Below are 22,464 nucleotides of genomic sequence, written 5' to 3' on the forward strand. Positions count from 1 at the left end.
GGCCTCAGAAGAAACCAAACCTTGTGACACTTTCATCTTGGACTTCGGGCCTCCAGACTTGTGAGAAAATAAGTCTCTACTGAGGAGGCCACTCAGTCTGTGGTACTTGGTTGTGGCAGCTCAAGCAAATAGAGACATTGAGAAAGTATCTCTTATCCCGAGTTCACTGAGAATTTGTATTTTTTAAACTTACAATCAAGTGTTGGATTTTGTCAATGCTTTTTTTGTTTTGGCTTCAACTGAAATGATTCTTTAAAAAATTCTGTTAATGAGGCAAATTACACTGATTAATTAATTAAAATAACTAATTTGCATTCATGGGATAAATTCTAATTGATCATGTTATACTGTTCTTTTATATATTGCTGAATTTGGCTTGCTAATGTTTTGTCAAGGATTTTTGTGTCTATGTTAATGAGGAATATTGGTCTGTAATTTATTTATTTTTGGTAGTATTGTTTTTTTTTTTTTGAGATTTTATTTATTTATTTGACAAAGATCACAAGTAGGCAGAGAGGCAGGCAGAGAGAGGGGAGGAAGCAGGCTCCCTGCTGAGCAGAGAGCTCAATGCAGGCCTCACTCCCAGGACCCTGGGATCATGACCTGAGCCAAAGGCAGAGGCTTTAACCACTGAGTCACCCAGAAAACCCGTTTTCTGGTTTTGATGTCCGTATCATTCAAAGTTGGTTTTGGTATCAGCATCATTCAAGGTTGAATCAGAGAAACAGAACCAGTAGGAGATGCATTTAAGACTTATTGCGAGGAAGATGTGATTGTAGGGGCAGATGAGGCAAGTCTGAAATCCATAAGGCCAACAGGAAGGCAGGCTAGGACTCCAAGGCATGAACTGAAACTGCAGTCCACAGATAGAATTTCTTCTTCCAGGAAACAAAAGCTCTGATCTGAGGGTCTTTCAAGTGATCAGATCAGGCTCACCCAGAGTATCTGGAATAATCTTCCTTGCCTAAAGCCAACTGATTATGGACTTTACTCGCATCTGCAAAATATCTTTGTAGCAATCTTAGTGTTTCATTGAATGAACATGTCTAGTCAAGTTAGTGTATCAAAAATGCCATCATAGTGTTATGCTGGCCTCATTAAATGAGTTCGAAAGGATTTCCTCTTTCTATACTTTTTGTTTTGAGATATCATTCATATACCACAAATTCACTATTGCGAAGTGTACAATTCTGTGGTTTACTGAAGATTTACAGAAGATTATTCAATGATCACCACCATCTAGTTCCAGAAAAGAAACCCTGTGTTCATGAGCAGTCATGAGCATTTACTCCTTCCCTCAGCCTCCTGGCAACCACTAAACTACTCTTTATCTCCAGGGGTTTGCCTATTTGGGACATCTCATGTTAATGGAGTCATTACAAATAGGTGGTCTTTTGTGCTGGGTTTCTTTCACTGAGAATAATATTTCCCAGGTTCATTCATGTTGCAGCAAGTATGAGTACTTCTTTCCTTTTTAAGTCTAAGCAATATTCCATTGTATGAATGTACTGCTTTTGTTTATTCATTCATCAGGTGGTGGACATTTGGGAGAGGGAGAGGGAGAAGCAGACTCCCTGCTGAACAGGGAACCTAGGGACAGGGAATCATGGGTGTGATCCCAGGACCCTGAGATCATAACCTGAGCAGAAGGCAGACGTTTAACCAACTGAGCCACGCAGGCACCCCTAAAATGCAATTTATTTAAATTAAAAACAAAAACATTTCACTAATTTCTCCCACCCCTCCACCCACCACCATCTCTGGCACACCAATCTGCTCTCTGTATCTATGAGCTTCATTTCTTGGATTCATTTGTAAGATTCCACATATAAGAGAGATCATACAGTATTTGTCTTTCTCTGACTTATTTAGCATAAGGCCCTTGAAGTCCATCCATGTTGTCACAAATTGCAAGATTTCATTCTTTTTTTTTTTTTTTTTAAAGATTTTATTTATTTATTTGACAGAGAGAAATCACAAGTAGACGGAGAGGCAGGCAGAGAGAGAGAGGGAAGCCGGCTCCCCGCTGAGCAGAGAGCCCGACGCGGGACCCAATCCCAGGACCCCGAGATCATGACCCGAGCCGAAGGCAGCGGCTTAACCCACTGAGCCACCCAGGCGCCCCGCAAGATTTCATTCTTGATGTTATATCTCTTCTCCTCCTCCTCCTGTTCCTCCCCCCCCCTCCTTCTTTTTTGCCATTCCTGACTCTTGTGATTACCTCAGTATTTCTTGGTATTCAGTTTTTCTTCTTTTATTCTCATTTTAACTCTACTTTTTTGTTTCATTTTATTCATTTATTTATAATATATTAATAGAGTAATTGATTCCTTCATTGGGAATCTATCTCTTGAATCTCACACCAGCCATTAAATTTCCTGAAGTGGCATGAGCAAAATTAGTAGAGGGAAGTTCCCTAACTCTAGGGAACTGGACCACAATAAAATGAGAAGCTTAGAGAAGAAAAGGAGATTAAAAGGTGAGCAGAGAGATGGAGGGGAGAGCCAGAGGAAAACAGGGCGTTGGCAGACAAGAGTTTCAAGAAAGAAGTGATGGTCAAGATGTGACTTGAATAGACAATTGTCCAAAAAAGACATACAAATGGCCAATAAGTACATGAACAGATATGTTCAACAACACTGATCATTAAGGAAATACAAATCAAAATCACAATAAGATACGAGGTCACACTAATTAGAATTGCTATTATCCATCCCTCTACCTCCAAAAAAAAACCCAGAAAGTAAATATGGGCAAGAATGTGGAGAAACTGGAAACTGTGCATTGTGGGTGGCAATAATAAAATGGTTCAACCACTGTGGAAGAGAATATGGCTGTTCCCCCCAAAATTAAACACAAAGTTACCATATGATCCAACACCCCCACTTCCAGGTGTGTACCCCAAAGAACTGAAAGCAGCTGACTCAAACAGAAATTTAAACACCAACGCTCATAGCAGCATTATTCACAATAGCCAAAAGGTGGAAACAAATAAAAAAGGCCATTGTCAGAATACTGGATAAGCAGAATGTGGTATATACTGAGAATATTATTCAGCCTCAAAAAAGAATGAAATTTGGATACATACTACAACACAGATGAACCCTGAAGACATGCTACCTTAAACAAGCTGGACCCAAAAGGACAAATATTGTACCTAGAGTAGTCGAATCCATGGAGACACTGGAAGAGTGGTGAGCGGAGGCTAAGTGTCAGTCAGAGTGAGGGTTTCGTGTTGAGTGAATGCTGAGTCTCAGTTTAGGATAATGAGCAGGTTCTGGAGCTGAATGGTCACGATGACTGCCACAGTGTGAATGCACTTATTACCTAAAAGTGGTTAAAATGGAAACTTTTATGTTAAGTACATACAAAGGAAGAAGTGCCAGCAAAGGCACTGCTTTCCTTATTTTCCAGATAAAGGAAACAAAACAGAGACATGGAGGAAACTACTCAAAGTTGCACCAGGGAAGGGCAGAACTCAAATTTGCACACACAGAGTGAGTTTAAAGGCTGTGGTCTTGACAATTCACTCTATCGTTTCTTTTTAAGGCATTTACTATGGTAATGTCTATAATAGCAGAAATATGGAAACAACTTAAATGTCTAAGAATACAGCTCAGTTGTGAACCATCCATTTAGTATGAGTTTATAAAACCCTTAAATTTATGTTTGTAAAGAATTTTCTAATGACATGGATATTTATTTACCCATTAAGTAGAGAAATGGTGGCACACTAAAATGAATTTACATTATGAACCAAGTTATAGATTTTTAAATATCCACACTTAGTTTAAGGATGTTGAGCACAAAAAGAAGGAATCCTATCCAAGTTATGAGAAAGTTATTTTAAACTTGTAAGATTTGAAGTGATTTCTTTTCCATCCTTTCCCTAGTGTTTTTCATATTAGTTACCCAACTGCTGTGTAACAAATTACCCCCAAACTCAGTAATTTGAACACACAATGAGTACGTATTTTCTCTCCCAGTTTCTTTGGGTCAAGAATTTGGGAGCAGCCTGACTGGGTAGTGGTTTTTTTTGTTTTTTGTTTTTTGTTTTTTGTTTTGGCAGAGAGAGATCACAAGTAGATGGAAAGGCAGGCAGAGAGAGAGAGAGGGAAGCAGGCTCCCTGCTGAGCAGCAGTCCCTGCTGATGCGGAACTCGATCCCAGGACCCTGAGATCATGACCCAAGCCGAAGGCAGCGGCTTAACCCACTGAGCCACCCAGGCGCCCCCTGACTGGGTAGTTTTGACTTGCAATTTCTCATTGGGATCAGTCAGAGGTCAGCAGATGCTGCGGTCACTTAAAGCTTGACTGGGTTTGGAGGATTTGCTTGCAATGTGCCTCATTGCCATGGCCGGCAAGTGGGCTCCTCTCCACAATTATCCTTGAGTGTCTTCACAACGTAGCAGCTGACTTCCCCCAGAGTCTGGGCTACCCTTGAAATTCAGCAGAATGGCTGCAATGGCAATGCCTTTTATGACCTAGCCTCTGATGTCACACACGTTCCTTCTACAATATTCTATTAGCCATACAGACTCATTCTGAGTCCTGGAAGGGGACGACACAGGGGAATGAATTCCAGAAGGTGGGCATCATTTTGGAGGCTGGCTCCCCCAGGTTCACACTTTGTAAATGAAAGGATGGGAAACAGCTGGAGAGTCATGATTAGAGGTCTGGGTTCTGGAGCCACACTAGGTAGGGCACATCCTAACTCATCCACTTAAAATGGTTGAATAGAATATCAAAATGTAGGGGCGCCTGGGTGGCTCAGTGGGTTAAAGCCTCTGCCTTCGGCTCAGGTCGTGATCCCAGGGTCCTGGGATCGAGCCCCGCATGGGGCTCTCTACTCAGCAGGGGGCCTGCTTCCTCCATTCTCTCTCTCTCTCTTGCCTGCCTCTCTGACTACTTGTGATCTCTCTGTCAAATAAATAAAAAAAATTAAAAAAAAAAAGAATATCAAAATGTATATAATTCAGAGCAACATACTTAACCCACATGCTCCTCACTCTCTTCATCTGTAAAACGAGAATGAATATAGTAACCAGCTTACAGGACTGTTGTAAGGATTTGATGAGTTAATATATGTAAAGCCCTAGAATCCCACGTAACCCGTAGTAAGTGCTACGTAAGTATTGGCTATTATTATTATTACTATTATTTTTAAATGTATTTATTTATTTGAGAGAATTTGGGGGGAAGGAGAGAGAGAATCCTAAAACAGACCCCCTTCTGAACATGGAGCCCAGGAAGGGCTCAATCCCAGGCCCCTGAGATGGTGACCTAGCCAAAAATCAAGAGCTGGCCACTTAACCAAGTAAGTTACCCAGGAGCCCCCTAGCTATTGTTATTTATTACTTTTAAAATCAGAAAATTGATTAATGAATAATCATTTTAAAGTTGTTTGTAGAGTATGATTCTAATCGTGTAAAAAATCTATGTATGCATAAAATGGAACTTCACCATTATGTTAATGTTACCTGTCTCTAAGTTGTGGGATTATGCAGGAGGTATGACTTTTACTGTTTTTTCCCCCCACCTATGCGATATCTGTGTTTTCTACAGAGGGAATTATTATTTTTATAATGAGAAAAAAATATTTTATAAACATTCATATGACATTCAGTACTCATTCAATTGTTTCTTTGTTTATATCAACAAACATGGAATAGGTGCACTGGAAATGATCTAGTTAAAAATTACTAGTTTCCCTCAACCCAGACTTAAAGTCCCCAAAGCCAACATCAGCAAAAAGAGCTGAGCTTCCTATCCGCTTGGGATGTATTTTTTCTTCCCATCAAAGTAAGTGGCAACTCCGAACTGGTAATAGTAACATGAAGCCTAGCAACTGCTTCTATGAGCTAAGTACTGTGGTAAGTACTTGAAGGGACTAGGTCTTCGTGTTTATTTTAATATTTACTAGCAGAAAGGAATCGGATATTGTGATTTTGTGATTCTCTATGCCTCTAGCTTTGTAGGCTCAACCCCAAAGAAGTTCTTGCACTTCCCCCAAAGCTGATTATACACCATAGGTAGCTGTCTATCCTTCAACAAAGCCATGTAGATTAACCACGTTTAAACAAGATTCTAGCCAAAGAGCTGGTAGGAAGCATGGGGCCAAGTGGTCAGGATCAGGCCCTGCCCGAAGCAGGTGGTTCTCCTTGGCACACATGACTTACCTTTAAGTTTTCAACTTTATTATGGTGAAAAGAAGATTCCTCTTGATTGCTACCATAAATCCAAATGGATTTACCTTATTTTACCTTTATTACCAAATACTTACCTTATTTTAAAATGCACTTCTTTTTTAAAGAAACTTTTTATTTCAGAATCATGAGAGTTGCAGAGAAAAATGACAAATACAGAGTTTCCAGATATCCTTCAGGTGCTTTCTACTAATGTTACATCTTTATCACAATGGTACATTTGTCAAAACTAAGAAATAAACATCGGTACAGTACCATCAATGGAACTCCTAGACACATCTGGATTTTATCCATTTTTTTTCACTGATGTCATTTTTCTGTTCTGAGGTCTCACCCAGGATCCTGCTCTGCACTTAGCAGGTCTCTTCAGGCTCCTTTGATCTTTTTTTTTTTTTTTAAAGATTTTATTTATTTGACAGAGAGAGAGAGATCACAAGTAGGTGGGGGGGGGGGATGTAGGCTCCCCGCTGAGCAGAGAGCCTGATGCAGAGTTCAATCCTAGGTCCCTGAGACCATGACCTGAGCCAAAGGCAGAGGCTTAACCCATTGAGCCACCCAAGCACCCCCAGGTTCTTTTGATCCTGAGAGTTTCTCCATCTTTCCTTGTTTATTCATGAATTCGAGAGTTTTGAAGAATGTTGTCCAGATATTTTATAAAATGTTGCTTTTTTTTTTTTTTAAATAAGATGTATTTATTTGAGAGAGACAGGGTGTGCATGTGAGCAGGAGGAGGGGCAGAAAGCACAAAGCCTGACGCTGGGCTCGATCCCAGGACCCCAAGATCATGACCTGAGCCGGCTGCTTAACCAACTGAGGCAACCAGGTGTTCCTAGAAAATGTTGCATAATTTGGGTTTGAGTGATGTTTTCTCTTGATTAGAATAAGGCCACAGGTTTGAGGAAAAGTCCCCAGAGGTAAAGTGCCTGAGGGGGAATTTATATTTTCCAAGATTATTCAAGACTTTAACACTAATGGGATGTTATGTACGAATTCTCAAGAGGGAAAGCTATTTCTTAGGGAATAAATTTCAAGGAAAAATACCAAAAGGTAACTTTCTCGTGTCTCCTTTGTTTTCCTATATGTTTTCACCCAGGTCACATTTGCTCATCGGATGTCTGAGTTTTCCTCAATGTGTGAAAGCTGGCTCAGCAATAAGGGTCTTGTAGCTCCTTCCATACTGAGCATCTTCAGTTGGGTCAGCTATAGGGGAAGGGGCTGGAGTCAAAGATGATTAACATAGGCCCCCACCCATCAGCTCACCTTTAGTTGGAGAGACAAAGTGTTGCAAACTGATCTAAACCAATTTGGTTTCATGATCATCAAGTCCCTTTTGGGGGATGGCAGTAGCTTCCAATGATTAGGGTATAAGGAAGGATACAGCTGTCCACTGGCCCACCCCCTCCTTACCAGGTGCTATGTTAAAATGAGGTCACATCTTAGGTCACTTTCCTTTTTTTTTTTTTTTTTTTTTTTTTAAGATTTGATTTATTTATTTGACAGACAGAGATTACAAGTAGGCAGAGAGGCAGGCAGAGAGAGAGACGGAAGCAGGCTACCCACTGCACAGAGCCCGATGTGGGGCTCTATCAGGACCTGAGCTGAAGGCAGAAGCTTTAACCCACTGAGCCACCCAGGTGCCCTCTTAGGCCACTTTCCACAAGGTGAACCAACTTTTATTAGCAAGCAAGTAAAAAACAATCTCTTAACCTATTCTATAATTTTGGTGAAGTTATTGGTCTCTGTTCTTTCAGACTCTCTGACACCTTGCATGAAAGTTCCACTAGAGACAAAGGCAACTGCATCCCGACAATAGATCAACTCCATCAAATCAGATGGCAGAAGCCTCCAGTAAGTGCAGGACCCAGGGCTGAGTGGCGTTTAGATTTCAGGTTCTCTCTGTTCTGCCCACAAGAGGACAACAGATGCTATACAGGTCCTTCTGGTCCACTGTATAACCTGACCACCACCCATTCTATAAACTAAAAATTATTTCCACATCCTGTACTCAAAAAGCACGTCATCTGGTGCAGACTTAAATAAGAACATTTGAAGTTGGGCAACTTTTTAAAAGTTCACCTACCACCCTTGATATATTAACAAAAAGCACCAGGTTGTGGATGAATATTAATTCAGACACATATATTTCACTGTTAAAAAATAAAACACATATTTATTGGGGCGCCTGGGTGGCTCAGTGGGTTAAGCCGCTGCCTTCGGCTCAGGTCATGATCTCAGGGTCCTGGGATCGAGTCCCGCATCGGGCTCTCTGCTCAGCAGGGAGCCTGCTTCCTCCTTTCTCTCTGCCTGCCTCTCTGCCTACTTGTGATCTCTCTCTGTCAAATAAATAAATAAAATCTAAATAAAATAAAATAAAATAAAACACAAAAGTTGAAACAAGTTTACCATAGTGTGACAGGAAGAGACGAAGGTCTCTATAAAGTGGTGTAAGTCCAAGCATGGAGCTGGGAGGGGTCCTGGTGGGGGTCACAGTAGGAGTGTAGAAAAGTTTACTGAGGGGTAGTCTTAATCAGAGTGGCTTTTTATCAGGGGGCCCAGGAGAAAGGGATTCTGGATAGAGGGAGCCGCCAAGAAAGGGCACAGAGGCTAGACAGTGTTTGGTGTATGCATGATATAGGACTGCAGAGGGAGGGTGGTGATAATGGGCGCTGGAAAGAAAAGGAAGGTCCAAGTCTTGAAAGTTCCCGCAAACTGAGGAATATGGATTTTATCCAATGAGTAACAGGGAGCCCTTAGATTTTAAGTAGGGTTTTTAAGTACATGACCATATTTCTATTTTCAGGACATACTTGAGGACAGTGGGAAGCAGAAGGAACTGGAATTACAGTGACCAGTTAGAACTTAGGGTGATGGTTCTGGCAAGAGATGCAGACAACACAGCCAGTAAGGGAGAAATCATAAAGCCCTGACTCTGAGCTGGGCCCTATTCCAAGTATTCGCCATATATTACATCATTTCAACCTCACAACCTAAAGAAGCTGGTACCATTCTCATCTCATCTGAGAAATAAAGTGAGGCCCAGATCATTTTGTCAGATAAAATACTGGATGCCCAATTTTATGGAACCTCAGATAAACAAGGAATCCTTCAGGATAACTAGGTCCACGCAATATTGGGTTTGTTAAAGCTGGCACTCCTGGGTGCAGAAAGGTGAAGTAAGTTGCTCAAGGAGTCACAGCTGCCAAGGGGCAGTGCCAGAGTTGGAATGGGGGGGGCAGGTGGGAGCGCACGCTGGGCTGTGCCCTCCCCACCCCGCTGCCCCCGCAGGTAGAGGCAGCCCAGCTAGGCTGTTAGTCATCAGGCAGCCCTTCGTTTGCTCTTTCAATCTTCCTCAGAGGGCCTATTTTCTTAGAACAGGTCTACAAACCTCCCATAAGCCACCTTAATGCTTAGAGCAAAATCCGTGCCCTGTGACTAAGTAACTAAAATCCCCTGGATCTCCAAAGCTCTCTCTGCCCTAAGGGTTCTGAACCTTTTTAAAGGTTTCCAGTTCCTCTCTCCAGCTAAGCACCGTAATTAGGAACTTATTCAGACCGGATCTGTACACGATATGCATTTACAGCTCTACCTACCTGTTGTTACTGGCCTGGGATATAAAACACAGAAACATTTGAACAGATTTAATGAGGTTTCACCAGAGGTGCACTAGACAATTGTACTTTCAATGTTGGAATGTTTCAAGTATTCAGCAAGTGAATGCTGGGTGCTGGCAATGCAGTGAGGCCCCGGGACAGGATTACTGCCCTTAAGACATTACTTTTCAGAGATTCACGAAAAAAGACAGATATAAAAAACAGACCCAGCACAATGCAATGGATATTATGATAAGAGGACGCAGAGGAGGGGGCAGGAATCCACAGCTGGGAGCTTCAAGCTTGGCCTAAGAAAAAGATCTGGAGGGGCCTGGCTGCTCATACTGCGATCCTCAGACCTACACCACCATTGGCATCGCAATGGATGTTAGCAAGGGAGAGTGGGGACCCCACCTGAACCTACAGAATCAGAACCTGCATTTAAACAGGACCTAGAGCTGACTCCCAAGCACACTGAAGTTCGAGAAGCATTTCCTTGGCGAGCACCAGAGATGGAGGAATACATGAAACTGATCTGGAAGGATGAACAGTTGTCCACGTGGGGTCCAGAAGCAAAGACCTTAGAGGGAGGGAACAGCATAAGCAAAAGCATGCAGCTGTGACAAGTAAGATATTCAAGAAATGACGGGAAAACCGTGGTCTATCTAGAGCCCAGTAGTACATGGGAGTGATGGACAGGGAGACTGGAAAGACTGGCAGACAACGGCAGAGGGGGAAAGATTGGGGGATGGCTTTGTTGCCATGGTGAAGGGCTTGAGTTTTTAAATAGAGTTTTCCAATCGTATAAAGATGTGTAACTAAAAAGTACAAAATTAAAGAATAAGTGTAAGGTATAACGAAGACATTACAGACACAGCCACCTGTCATTCTCACCCTCCTCCGTTTCATTCACTTCCGTCCTTCCTAGACCTAACTACTCTTCTGAGTTTGGTGCTTAGCATTTTCTGATACGTTTTTATAATTTTCATACATATGTTTATATATGCAAAAACTATGTACTTGACTACAACTTGATTTTTTGCTTCAACTTTATGTTCAGAGTTGAGGTTTATCTGCATTGATACACAAGGCTCTGGTTAATTCATTGTTACCTATCATACAGTACTTGTTTGGATGACTATGTCACTATGTCTATGTCTATGTCTGTGACTATGTCTTTGTCCAGTCTCATAATGATGGATACTTTGTTTCCACCACAAACACTGCTTGAATAAAGGTATTAGGGGTCTCCTTGCACACATGCTTGAGTTTCTCTAGGAAACATTTCCAGGAATGGAGCTGCAAGTCCTCGAGTATCCTCTCCAGCTTTGCTAGATATCATCAGATTCTTCTCTAAAATGCTTGTACCGGTTTACACTCCTACCAAGAAAGTATGAAGGTACCTTTTTCTCTACATCCTCTCTATATCCTCTCCAACATTTTAAAACTGTCCCATTTTAAAACTGTGGCCACTTTGATGAGAGTGGGATGGTAGATCTCACTTTCCTTTATCTCACTTCCCAATAACCAGTGAAGAAGAACATGACATTTTAAGTTGCTGGTTGCTCAGGCTTTCTCTTTGGTGAATTGCCAGTCAATATCCAATGCCTGCTTACCTACTGGCTTGGTTGACTCATACCAATATGTAGGATTATTAACATATTCTGGATGCTCCCCCTTATTAGTTAACTGGACTTAAAATTTTTCTCCCAGACTTTGTTTACTTTCTCATGTTGCTTATGGTGTCTTTGGCCGCACTCAAGTTTTTAAATTTTGGCATAGTCGAATGAATCTCTGTTTTCCTTTGTTGTGTGTGCAAATCTTTGACTTTATTTCCTTCCTTGATGTTAAAAGATAATTGTACTAGATTTTTCTTCTAAAAGTTTTAAGTTTTGCTTTTCACATCTGAGTCCAATTTTTATGTTTTTGCTTATTGATAATCATTTGTCTCATGGCCATTTACTGAGTCTTCCATCCTTTCCCTCTGAGTTGCGCTGTCCCTCTGTCATTGACCATAGTTACATGGGTGCACTATCAGCTGCTGTTCTGTCCACCAGCCTGTGTGTCTTTTCTTGCTCCCATGGTACATGGTCCTACTGACAGAGCCTCATAACAAGGGACGGCATTGGAGAGGCAAAATTTTCAATAGCCCCAGTGATTCATTTAAAAAAAAAAAATTTATTTACTTGCCAGAGAGACAGTGAGAGAAGGAACACAGCAGGGAGAATGGGAGAGGGAGAAGCAGGCTTCCTGCTGAGCAGGGAGCCTGATGTGGGGCTCCCAGGACCCTGGGATCATGACCTGTGCTGAAAGTAGATACCCAATGACCGAGCCACCCAGGCACCCCTCTTTTTTATTTTTTAAGATTTAATTTATTTATTTGACAGAGAGAGAGTGATCATAAGTAGGCAAAGCAGCAGGCAGAGAGAGAGGGGGAAGCAGACTCCCTGCTGAACAGAGAGCCCAATGTGGGGCTCGATCCTAGGACCCTGAGGGTCATGACCTGAGTCAGAGGCAGAGGCTTAACCCACTGAGCCGCCCAGGCGTCCCAGCCCCTGTGATTCTTGACCCTTTGCTCTTACACATGTACTTTAGAGTTACCTTGTTAAGTTCCACAAACTCAGATGTGGGCACAGATGCAAGCATGTGGACACACACATGGAATCACTGAAGAGATGACTTACGGCACTGAGCTTATAGAATAATTTGGGAGAGATCTGGGTCTTTGAGAGTCATGCCATCCACAAACACGGAGTAGCTTTTCCTTTGTTAGGACTTGTTACATTTTACTATATAATGTTTTATAATCTTGTATGTAAGGGTATTGCTCATCTTCTAATTTTTTAAAATGCCTTTTATTTTCTCTTGCTATTGTAAATGATTTATTTTAAATTATGCTTTCTAGTTTTTGTTATTTTTTTTGATGGTTTGTGCTTTCAGAGCAAGTAACTTATAAATATGAATTGATCATTATACTTATAAATATAAGTGGATTATTACTAGGTCCTGTTGCTGACTTACCTGTCCAGTGTTCAACTATTGATACAACCCTCTTGTACAAACTCATTCGGTCGTCTGCCCATTTACAAACCCTTCATGTCCCAGTCCCACCGTGCCAGATGGCCTCTTCCATTCACGAGCAGTTTCATCTTCTATTCCTAGAAAAAGCAATATTATTTACTTGTCTCCGTGAGTTCTGGATACATCCAAGAGTCATCTGTAAGAGCAGTGTTAGTTCAGTTAACCTCTTCAAGCAGCAAGGACTAAAGGAACCATCCAGGTGGCTCTTTCCACCTTCCAGATCAGCTCACAGGTTGAGAGCACATTCTATGAAGCTGCCCTGAACCCCTAGAGTCATGTCATTAAAACAAAGAGTTTCAGAAGAGATTTTTTTGCCCCTCTAGGTCTTCCACCTTCATTTTAACTCTCCTGCGAATGTAAAACACTAGAGGCAGGAAAACTGTGATCTGCCTTGCAGCCCACCACCCTAAGGGATAACCTGGACCCCACATCTCTCAAAAGGAAAGTTTGTACTGGACTATCAAGTCCCCTCCTCTCCATCCATCCCCACACGGACACTGCCTCATTCCAGCTCCCCTTACCTGCTTTTGTGGACTAGTTTCCTATTGTTGCTGTAAGGAATTGTCACAAACTCTACAGCTGAAAACACTGTAGAGCTATCTCATGGTTCTGGAGGTCAGAAGTCCTATGGATCTCACTGAGGAAAATGAATCAACACTACCTTCTTTGAGGACGCCAGGGGAGAATCCTACTCCTTACCTTTCTATGTTGGAGAGGAATACGTTGCTTGGCTCAGGGTCCCCTTCTTCAAAGCCAGCAATGGCCAGCTGTATTACTCTGTATTACTCTGACGCTGATTCCTTCAACATTCCTTTCTCTTCCCTTTTCCCCTCATAAGGACCCTTGTGGTCATGGTGAGCTCACCTGGATAATCCAGGCTAACCTCCCATCTCAGGATCCTCTGTGTAATCATTTCTGCTAAACCCCTCTTGCTATGTGAGGCCACATATTCCCTGGGTCTGGGGATTAGGATGCAAACATTTTTGGGTGTTATTACTCTACGTACATGTGCTTAGGCCCATGTTTTTTAAGCTAAAAGTTGTGACTCTTAATCCATTTCATGGTTTGGAAGCTGTCTTTTTTTTTTTTTTTTTTCCAGTTCCATTGAAAAATAATTGACATATATCACATAAAAGTTTAAGGCAACCAGTAAGCCAGTTTGATTTACATCTATTGTGAGTTGATTACTGCAATATGGAACCAGCATTTAATGAACAGAGTGCTTTGTTTCTAGTAAGGTTTCATTGACTAAGGTTTTATATTGTTTCATGGACTTCGGGTTTCACATAGATAACATGCATACATATACAACTGTGTTTATGTGTGTGTGTGTGTGTGTGTTACTTGGTCAGTGTTATAAATATAAAATCTATTTCTCCTGGGAATTTTGATGTTTAAAAAAAAAAAGGAAAGCAACTCTGGAACTTACATAATAGCCTTCTAATTGGTCTTTCTGCCTCCAGGCTCTCCAATCCATCCTCCACACTGCTGCCAAAAAGTTGTTCCTACCAACTAATTGGACATGTCACTCTGCTGAAAAATCTCTAATGGCTCTCATAGCTGAGCTAGATACTCTCTGCTTCTGCTCCAGATCCACGCTATCCACTGTCTCCCGTAGGGCAGACCATTATCGACACCTTGGCTTTGACTTCCATTGGGGTGTGGACAGGGGGAGGCACTGGAAAAGGTCAGAGGGCTGGAGGAGAGAAGTTTAGGGCACTCCTCCTCAGTTGCTTCTCTGCTGGGTAAGACCAGCTTCATGGGACCTGTATAGCTGCAGAGTTTAACGCTCTGCTGGCATCATCTTGGAATTCTTATTCATTTTTGAACAAGTGGTCTTTTTCTTTTTTTCATTTTGCACTAGGCGCTGCAAGTTACATCACCAGTTCTGCTTTCAGGCCACACACTGTGGAGACAATGTCCCTTTACTGCACTGCTCCTGTCTGAGACCCCTTTCCTATGAATACAACCACTGGGTTCCAGTACCTGCTCATCCACCTGCCTCAGCAGTACTGGAGGTGATGACAGCTTCCTGCAGTTGCTGGTCCAGGGGTCCGTGGCCATCCCATGTGCGTTCTCTTTAGCCCTGCCCACCCTGGACACAGTCTCTTCATTAAATTTACTACCTCGCTTTCAAGAGTGTTACCCGTTTCCTCTTGGGACCTTCACTGATGGGCTACAGGATTATATCCACCATCTTGGCATTACTAAGACTTCACGAAGTAGGCCCTCCATATCTTGTAACTGATCTACCAACTTATCTTATTCACATGGTGACCCAGCTCCTACCTTCTTGTGGTTTCCACAAGTATGTTATTCTTTCTTAGGTCTTTAGTGTTCTTCCATAGAATAAAATTTCAGCTGGGCACATAGCTACACAGATTAAGACAACCTAACTCAGCTTCTCTTGCAGTAAGTGTGGCCATGGGACTAAATGCTGGTGAATGTTATGTAAGTAGAAGTTCTTGTGTGTGTGGCAGATTCCAGGAATCTTTCCTAACAGTCTCCTAGAATACTTCCCTGGCTGGTTCTTCTTTGTCCTTTCTTCCACCTTGAGGTCTGAAATGTTTATTTTTTTACTTAGTCATTTAAAGATTAGGCAGATTAAAAAATAATTTGGGGGGGCACCTAGTGACTCAGTTGGGTAAGCATCTGCCTTTGGCTCAGGTCATGTCTCAGGGTCCAGGATGGAGCCCCACATTGGGCTCCCTGCTCAGTGGGGAGTTTGCATCTGCCTCTGCCTCTGCTGCTCCTCCACTTGCCCATCTGCTCTCTCTCCACTTGCCCATATGCTTGCGTGCACATTCTCTCTCAAATAAATAAAGTCTTTATAAATAATAATAATTTTGGGTATAAAAGATCTATTTTTTAAATGACATAATGCAAATACTCTATACCATAAAACAGATTTTAAAGCTTTTGAAAGTACCCATGTGCTAGGTATATGAAAGGTTAGATAGAGGGTATATGGGAAATCCCTGTACCTTTCCCTCAATTTTGCTGTGAATCTAAAACTGCTATAAAAAAGAATTTTTTAAAAGCAACTATTTTCTGCATATCTTCATAATATCTTCAAACTTTAAATACAAGAAATGCCTTAAGAAGTATATAAAGTATATAAAATATAGAAGTATATAAAATATATAAAGTATATAAAGGCCTTAAGAAGTATATGAAAAACACGTTCAAATAACACAATCTAATCATTATATTTTAAAACTAGAAATCACTACCACAAAATATCTCTAATTCTCTTAAATAATACACACATACCCATATATACACATCATACATGTTTCTGGGGTTAAAGAGAAAACCAAAATTGCATCAACATAATATTAAGAATATAGTCATAAAGAGGGGTAACTGGATGGCTCAGCTGGTTAAGCATCCAACTCCTGATTTCAGTTCAGGTCATGATCTCAGGGTCATGGGATTGAGCCCTGCATCGGGCTCCTCCCTGAGTGGGGAGCCTGTTGGAGATTCTCTCTCTCCATCTCTCCCTCTGACTCTCCACTTCCCAACCCCACCCCGTGCACACATATTCTCACTCTCTCTCTCATAAATCTTTTTAAAAAAAGGAATATAATCATAAGGAGACCATTACAGATCAAGGGATGAGGATTCCAGTTCTGTTTAGACGTACCAAGCTACAAGAGGATGTTGCTTCCACCCCTAACAATGACAGAAAGGCTTGACGATCTATAAAATCCTATCTCTCTCTGGGATCATTTGAGAGTTAAGGTTGGAAGGTAAAAAACTGAATTAAATTCCAGTGGGTTATAAGCCTTCCAAGGAAGATGGGGCACATGGACCATTTCACCTTTGTCAGAGTACAGGAAGAAGAAAACAGCTCAAATGTAATGCATTCTTCAAGGCCAAAAGTAGACTAGACATGACAGTTTGGAGTCCCTGAGAGCCCTAAATGCAAGGCGCATTCAAACTTCCTCATCAACTCTTTTCTGTCGGTCTCTGTCAGATGTTCACAAAAAAGACTGGGGCAGAGCAGGGGACCTGAGGGTGTTCCCTCCAGTGACACGCAGGCACAAAATCCTGCCCACTTGCCTGACATTTCTTTCCTGCCCTAAAGACCAAAGAGAAGAATCAGGGTTTCTAAGGAAGGAATAGAAGTAAAAGCTGTCTGATGCTGGGGCTGGGGAAGAACTCTGTCCAGGCAGTTGATCTTGAAAACAGAAGCAGTAACTCACTGCTGTTGGAGGAGGGGTAGGAAACCCTCCAAGCCCATCCCAGACAAAGGTACTGAGGACTGAGTGGAAGTGAGAGCCAATTTCCCAGGGGAAGGGTCATAAAACTATTGAAGCTGGGGGGAGGGGGGGTGGGAGAAGAGGGGTGGGGTTATGGACATTGGGGAGGGTATGGGCTTTGGTGAGTGCTGTGAAGTGTGTAAACCTGGCGATTCACAGACCTGTAACTCTGGGGATAAAAATATATGTTTATAAAAAATAAAAAAATTTAATAAAAAAAAAACTATTGAAGCTAAGGTCTTGTATTGACACAAAGCAGAGGTCTGCTACCCCTGGGAGAGGGAGAGGGAGCTCTCACCCACCCAAGACCACCCACAAATACAATGCAAAGTTGTCTACCCTTGGGAATGGGTACAAGAATACTGAGAAAGCCCTACCTCCAAGGTTCAAGTGCATAGGGCCTTCCTAAGACTACAGATACACCTGGTAATCCAAGAACTTGCCGCTTTGCCTACCATTAACCTCACTGAGTAACAAGTGGCAGCCATGTATCCCTGAGGGAAGGGGAAGAGCATAGAAGAGAGACTCCCTCTGTGGCTCAGGTGTTCAAAACACTGAAAGCAAACAACCTGGCAGCTCAGTCCCCACCCTACATGCAGGTGCTTTACCTGGGTACTCTGAAACATGTACAGTATTGTGGGTAACTACAGTAACAACAAAATATTTTTATAGTAGTAGAAGAACTGTCAACCCAGACTTTTATATCCAGTGAAGCCATCTTTTAGGAATGGAGGTAAAATTAACCCATTCTCAGATGAAGGGAAATTCAGGTAATTGTCAACAGATATTCTCTAAAAGAAATGCTGAAGTTCCTTAGGCTGAAGAAATGATACCAGCAAAGAAATGGAATCCAGGAATGAAGGAGAAACAACTGGAGTGATAAATATCTGGGCAAAAAATACAATAGGTGACTTTTTCCCTCCAAAGTTCTTTAAAATATTTATGACTGTTGAGGGGTGCCTGGGTGGCTCAACCAGTTAAGTGTCTGCCTTCAGCTCAGGTCATGATCCCGGGGTCCTGGGATCAAGGCTCACATTGGGCTCTCTGCTCAGTGGGGAGTCTGCTGCTTCCTCTTAGTCTCTAAAATAAAATAAAATAAAATAAAATATTTTTGACTGTTGAAAACAAAAATTTATACATTATGTAGGAGGGTAATTTCAGTATATGTAGATAGAATTCATACAACAACTATAAAACAGAGGGGAGAGAATAAAGGAATCAATTTTTGTAAGCCTTCCACATTTTATTTGGAGTGCTAAAATTAGCTCTAAACTAAAAAGGTACATAAAAATCTTACAGCAATCATTAAGAATATAAAGAGAGAGGCGAGAGGCCAATAAATAAATTAAAACAGAGGCACCTGAGTGGTACAGCTGGTTAAGCATCTGACTCTAAGTTTTGGCTCAGGTCATGATCATAGTTGTGAGACTGAGCTCTGTCAGGCTCTGTGCTCATTGTGGAGTCTGCTTCAGATTCTCTCTCCCTCTGCCCCTCCCACTCATGTTCTCTCTCTCTCTGTTTCTAAAATAAATAAATCTATGAAAAATTTAATTAATTAAAATAGAATACTAAAAAAGGTTTAGGTAATCCAGAATAAGACAGGGAAAAAAGGAACAGAGGAACAAGAATTTGAAGAGGCAAATAATAATATGGCCTATGTAAATCCAATTATATTAATACATTAAAATATTGAAGATAAGGCATCTAAGAATGCCAATTAAAAACTAGTGTCAAGTTGGATTAAAAACAACTGCATGCCATCTTATAAGAAATGCACTGTGAATGATAATGACATTAAAAATAGAAAGATGGGAAGAGTCAGTCCATGTAAACACCATTATGAAATGTTGAGATGACTGTATTAATATCAGACAAAAGAAACTCAGAACAATGAAAATTACCTGAGATAAAGAAGGACATTACAGGGGTACCTGGGTGGCTCAGTGTCTGCCTTTGGCTCAGGTCATGATCCCAGGATCCTGGGATGGAGCCCAGTGTCAGGCTCCCTGCTCAGTGGGGAGTCTGCTTCTCCCTCTGCCAATCCCCTTGCTTATGCTCTCTCTCTCTCTCTCTCTCAAACAAATAAATAAAATCTTTTCAAAAAGAGAGAGACATTACATAATAATAAATGTTAATTTTCTAAGGCAATGTAACAACTCCATATGTGTATGAACTAAAAAACACAGTTCCAAAATAAATGAGGCTTAAAGAAGAAATAGCCAGGTCTGCACTTAGAGTTAGAGACTCAATACTTTCCTTTGTTCTATTTGATAGAACAAACAGATAGACCATCAATATGCATAGAGAAGACGTGAACAATGAATGCAACCTATCTGACATTTCCAAGTACTATACCCAAAAACAGAACACATATACTTTGCGAGTTCACATGGAACTTTCACTGAGACAGACCATGTTCTGTGCTCCAAGACTTACCTTAAATTTAAAGAAATTGAAATTATTCAAAGTATGTTCTCTGACCATAATGTAATAAAACTAAAAATTAATAGCTGAAAAATCCCCACATATTTTGAAATTAAACAACATGCTGCTAAAAACAGAACACATAAATCAGGAATATATTTCAAGAGAATTTCAACAAATTTTTGAACCAAATGAAACTTAAAATACAACATATCAAAATTTGTGGGATACAGCCAAACCAGTGTTTAAAGAGAAATGTATAGCATTAAGTGCTCACATTAGAAAAGTCAAATTAAACCTATTCCTAGCATAAGAAAAGAATTAATAAAATGCAGAAATCAATGGAATTGAAAACAGAAAAATACTAGAGAAAATCAATGAAATAAGAAATGGATTCTTTGAAATAATATTAAAGTTGATAAATCCCTAGACACATTAAGAAAAAAATGAAGATACAAATTACTGATCTCAGGAATGAAAGAGGTGACATCACTATGTGTCTTACAGATATTAAAAGAATAGTAACAAAATTAGGAACAATGTTATTCTAATACATTTCATGACTTATATGAAATGGACAAATTCCTTGAAAGACGTAAACTCTCAAAAGTCACTCAAGAAGAAACATCATTGAATAGCCCTATATCTAGTAAACAAATTAAATTTATAGTTCACATTCTTTTTAATTGACAGAGAGATACACAAGTAAGCAGAGCAGCAGGCAGAGGGAAAGAGAAGCAGACTCTCTGCTGAGCAGAGAGCCCGATGCAGGGCTCAATCCCAGGACCCTGGAATCGTGACCTGAGCTGAAGGCAGCCGCTTAACCAACTGAGCCAACCAGGCACCCCTATAGTTCACCTTCTTCCTACAAAAACCATCCCAGACCCAGATAACTTCCCTGATAACTTCCACCAAATATTTAAGGAAGAAATAATACCAATTCTACACAAGTTCTTTCCTAAAGGCAGAGGAGGAGGGATCACTTCTCAATTCATATAATGACACTATTCTGATACCAAAACATGATAAGAGCATCACAAGGAAGCTACAAACCAATATCCCTCATGAACACCGGTGCAAAAATCTTGAGCAAGATACTAGCAAATGAAATCCAGCAAGAGAGGATGTCTTACACTCTTACAGACAAGGAAGTATTTTAAGACTACAGGAGACATTTGAAAAGGGCACAGGAAATGCCTTAAAAGAGTTCCCACTGGTCAAACTTGGGACAGGTTTGAACATCAAAAAGAATAATAACAGTAATGTTTTATTGTGTATGGAATAAGAAAGAACATGTGAGCTTAATACTGACACTAAAATAAAAGTACAGGAATAAAAGGGTTTCTTTACAAAAGCACACTAGCTGGTCAGTATAGATGGAATCCCAGCAAGTCTCAGGGTAGTAACTGCTCCAAGGAGATCACGAATGACTGCTGAAATAATTGAGCAAAATGTTCTTGGATACTGGATATTCACAGGGTGTTGAGGTATCATCCTGCAGATTAATTATAAATTACAAAGATTAAAAAGAATTTTTACATTGGAGAGTTCTGGCAGATGACAACACAAAACAAGTAACCAAATTTATCAGTCATTGCTTCCAAAATACTGTATCACGCACCATCCCTAAACTCAATGACTTACAAATGATAGTCATTTATTTTGCTAATTCACATATCTGTGAGTTGGCTGGCTTTTGGCTGATCTAGGCTGGGCTTGGCGAGGTGGTTCTGCTGATCTTGGCTGGGCTCATTCAATTATAGCAGAGCAGACAGGGAGCTCTGCTCTAGGCTTGGCTGAGGCAGTTCTGATCACACGTGTCTTTTCCTACTCCTGGACCCAGCAGCCTGGTCCAGACATATTCTCATAGCAATAGCAGATGTACAAGAGAGCAGGTCCAACCACATTGACACTTCCAAAGTTTTTTTTTTTTTTTTAAGATTTTTTTTTTTTTTATGTGACAGATCACAAGTAGGCAGAGAGAGAGCGAGAAAGAGAGAGAGAGAGAGAGAGGAGGAAGCAGGCTCCCCGCCGAGCAGAGAGCCCAATGTGGGGCTCGATCCCAGGACCCTGGGATCATGACCTGAGCCGAAGGCAGAGGCTTTAACCCACTGAGCCACCCAGACACTTCCAAAGTTTTTGTGTCATATCTGTTAACATCCCACTGGCCAGAGCAAGTCACATGGCTGAGCCTAGGAGCGGGAAATTAATTACACCTTACCGTCTCTATGGGATGGTGCTGGAAAATTATGTTTGACTTTGGTTTAATTAAAAGTTGAGGGAAAAGGAGGGGATGGAATTCAGAGATGCTACGATCTCTCTGGGAGCTCACATTTTAGGACTGAACCAAATGGCTCTTTTCCCAGGAATGGGGCAAACAAGAAGGGAGATGGGCATAGAGCATGGGTTTTTTGCCCGCTTCAGGTCACTGGGGTGGCTGGAATGGTCCTGTCAATAATGCATCAGAAGTGCCCCTACCTGCAGCCTTAATCTCACTTAAGTTATCAGAGAAAAAAATATTCATTATATTTTATAAATACATAACCACTCACAACATATTCACATATTCATTCAGTATGTCATTTACAATTCAGAGTAATCATAGTGGTGTATTTTAAATCAAGCAGAGGAAGATACATAATAAATGCATGTATTTTTAGAAGCCTGGTTCAGTTTCATGGAAAAAAAAAAAAACATATAGCCGAGGGACATAATTGGAAAAGAGATGTAATTCAGTCGAGGCCAGAAAATTTAATTCATTCTAATATGTGTAAAAGAACAACACGGTGGCTAGAGATTTCTAACTTCATTTCACGTGATTCATAGGCTGACTCATTTCAGTGTGCTGCCAACATCAGGGATGGATTCTGAGGTGGCAAGGTGCTGCCCCATAATATAA

General features: G+C 41.0%; 1 long non-coding RNA gene across 1 annotated transcript in view; it reads right to left on the minus strand.

Annotated features, from left to right (window-relative positions):
* Positions 1 to 1,917: 1,917 nt before the first annotated feature.
* LOC131813931 (uncharacterized) overlaps positions 1,918 to 22,464 on the minus strand; it is a 35,434-nt gene continuing 14,887 nt past the window's right edge. The window contains exons 3-4 of the long non-coding RNA XR_009347044.1: positions 12,817 to 12,953; positions 1,918 to 3,327 (exon numbers count right to left, since the gene is read on the minus strand). This is a non-coding gene — a long non-coding RNA (uncharacterized LOC131813931). The remainder of the gene's footprint in view (positions 3,328 to 12,816; positions 12,954 to 22,464) is intronic.

This window comes from Mustela lutreola, chromosome 13 (genome assembly GCF_030435805.1).
Source record: "Mustela lutreola isolate mMusLut2 chromosome 13, mMusLut2.pri, whole genome shotgun sequence".
Classification (NCBI taxonomy): domain Eukaryota; kingdom Metazoa; phylum Chordata; class Mammalia; order Carnivora; family Mustelidae; genus Mustela; species Mustela lutreola.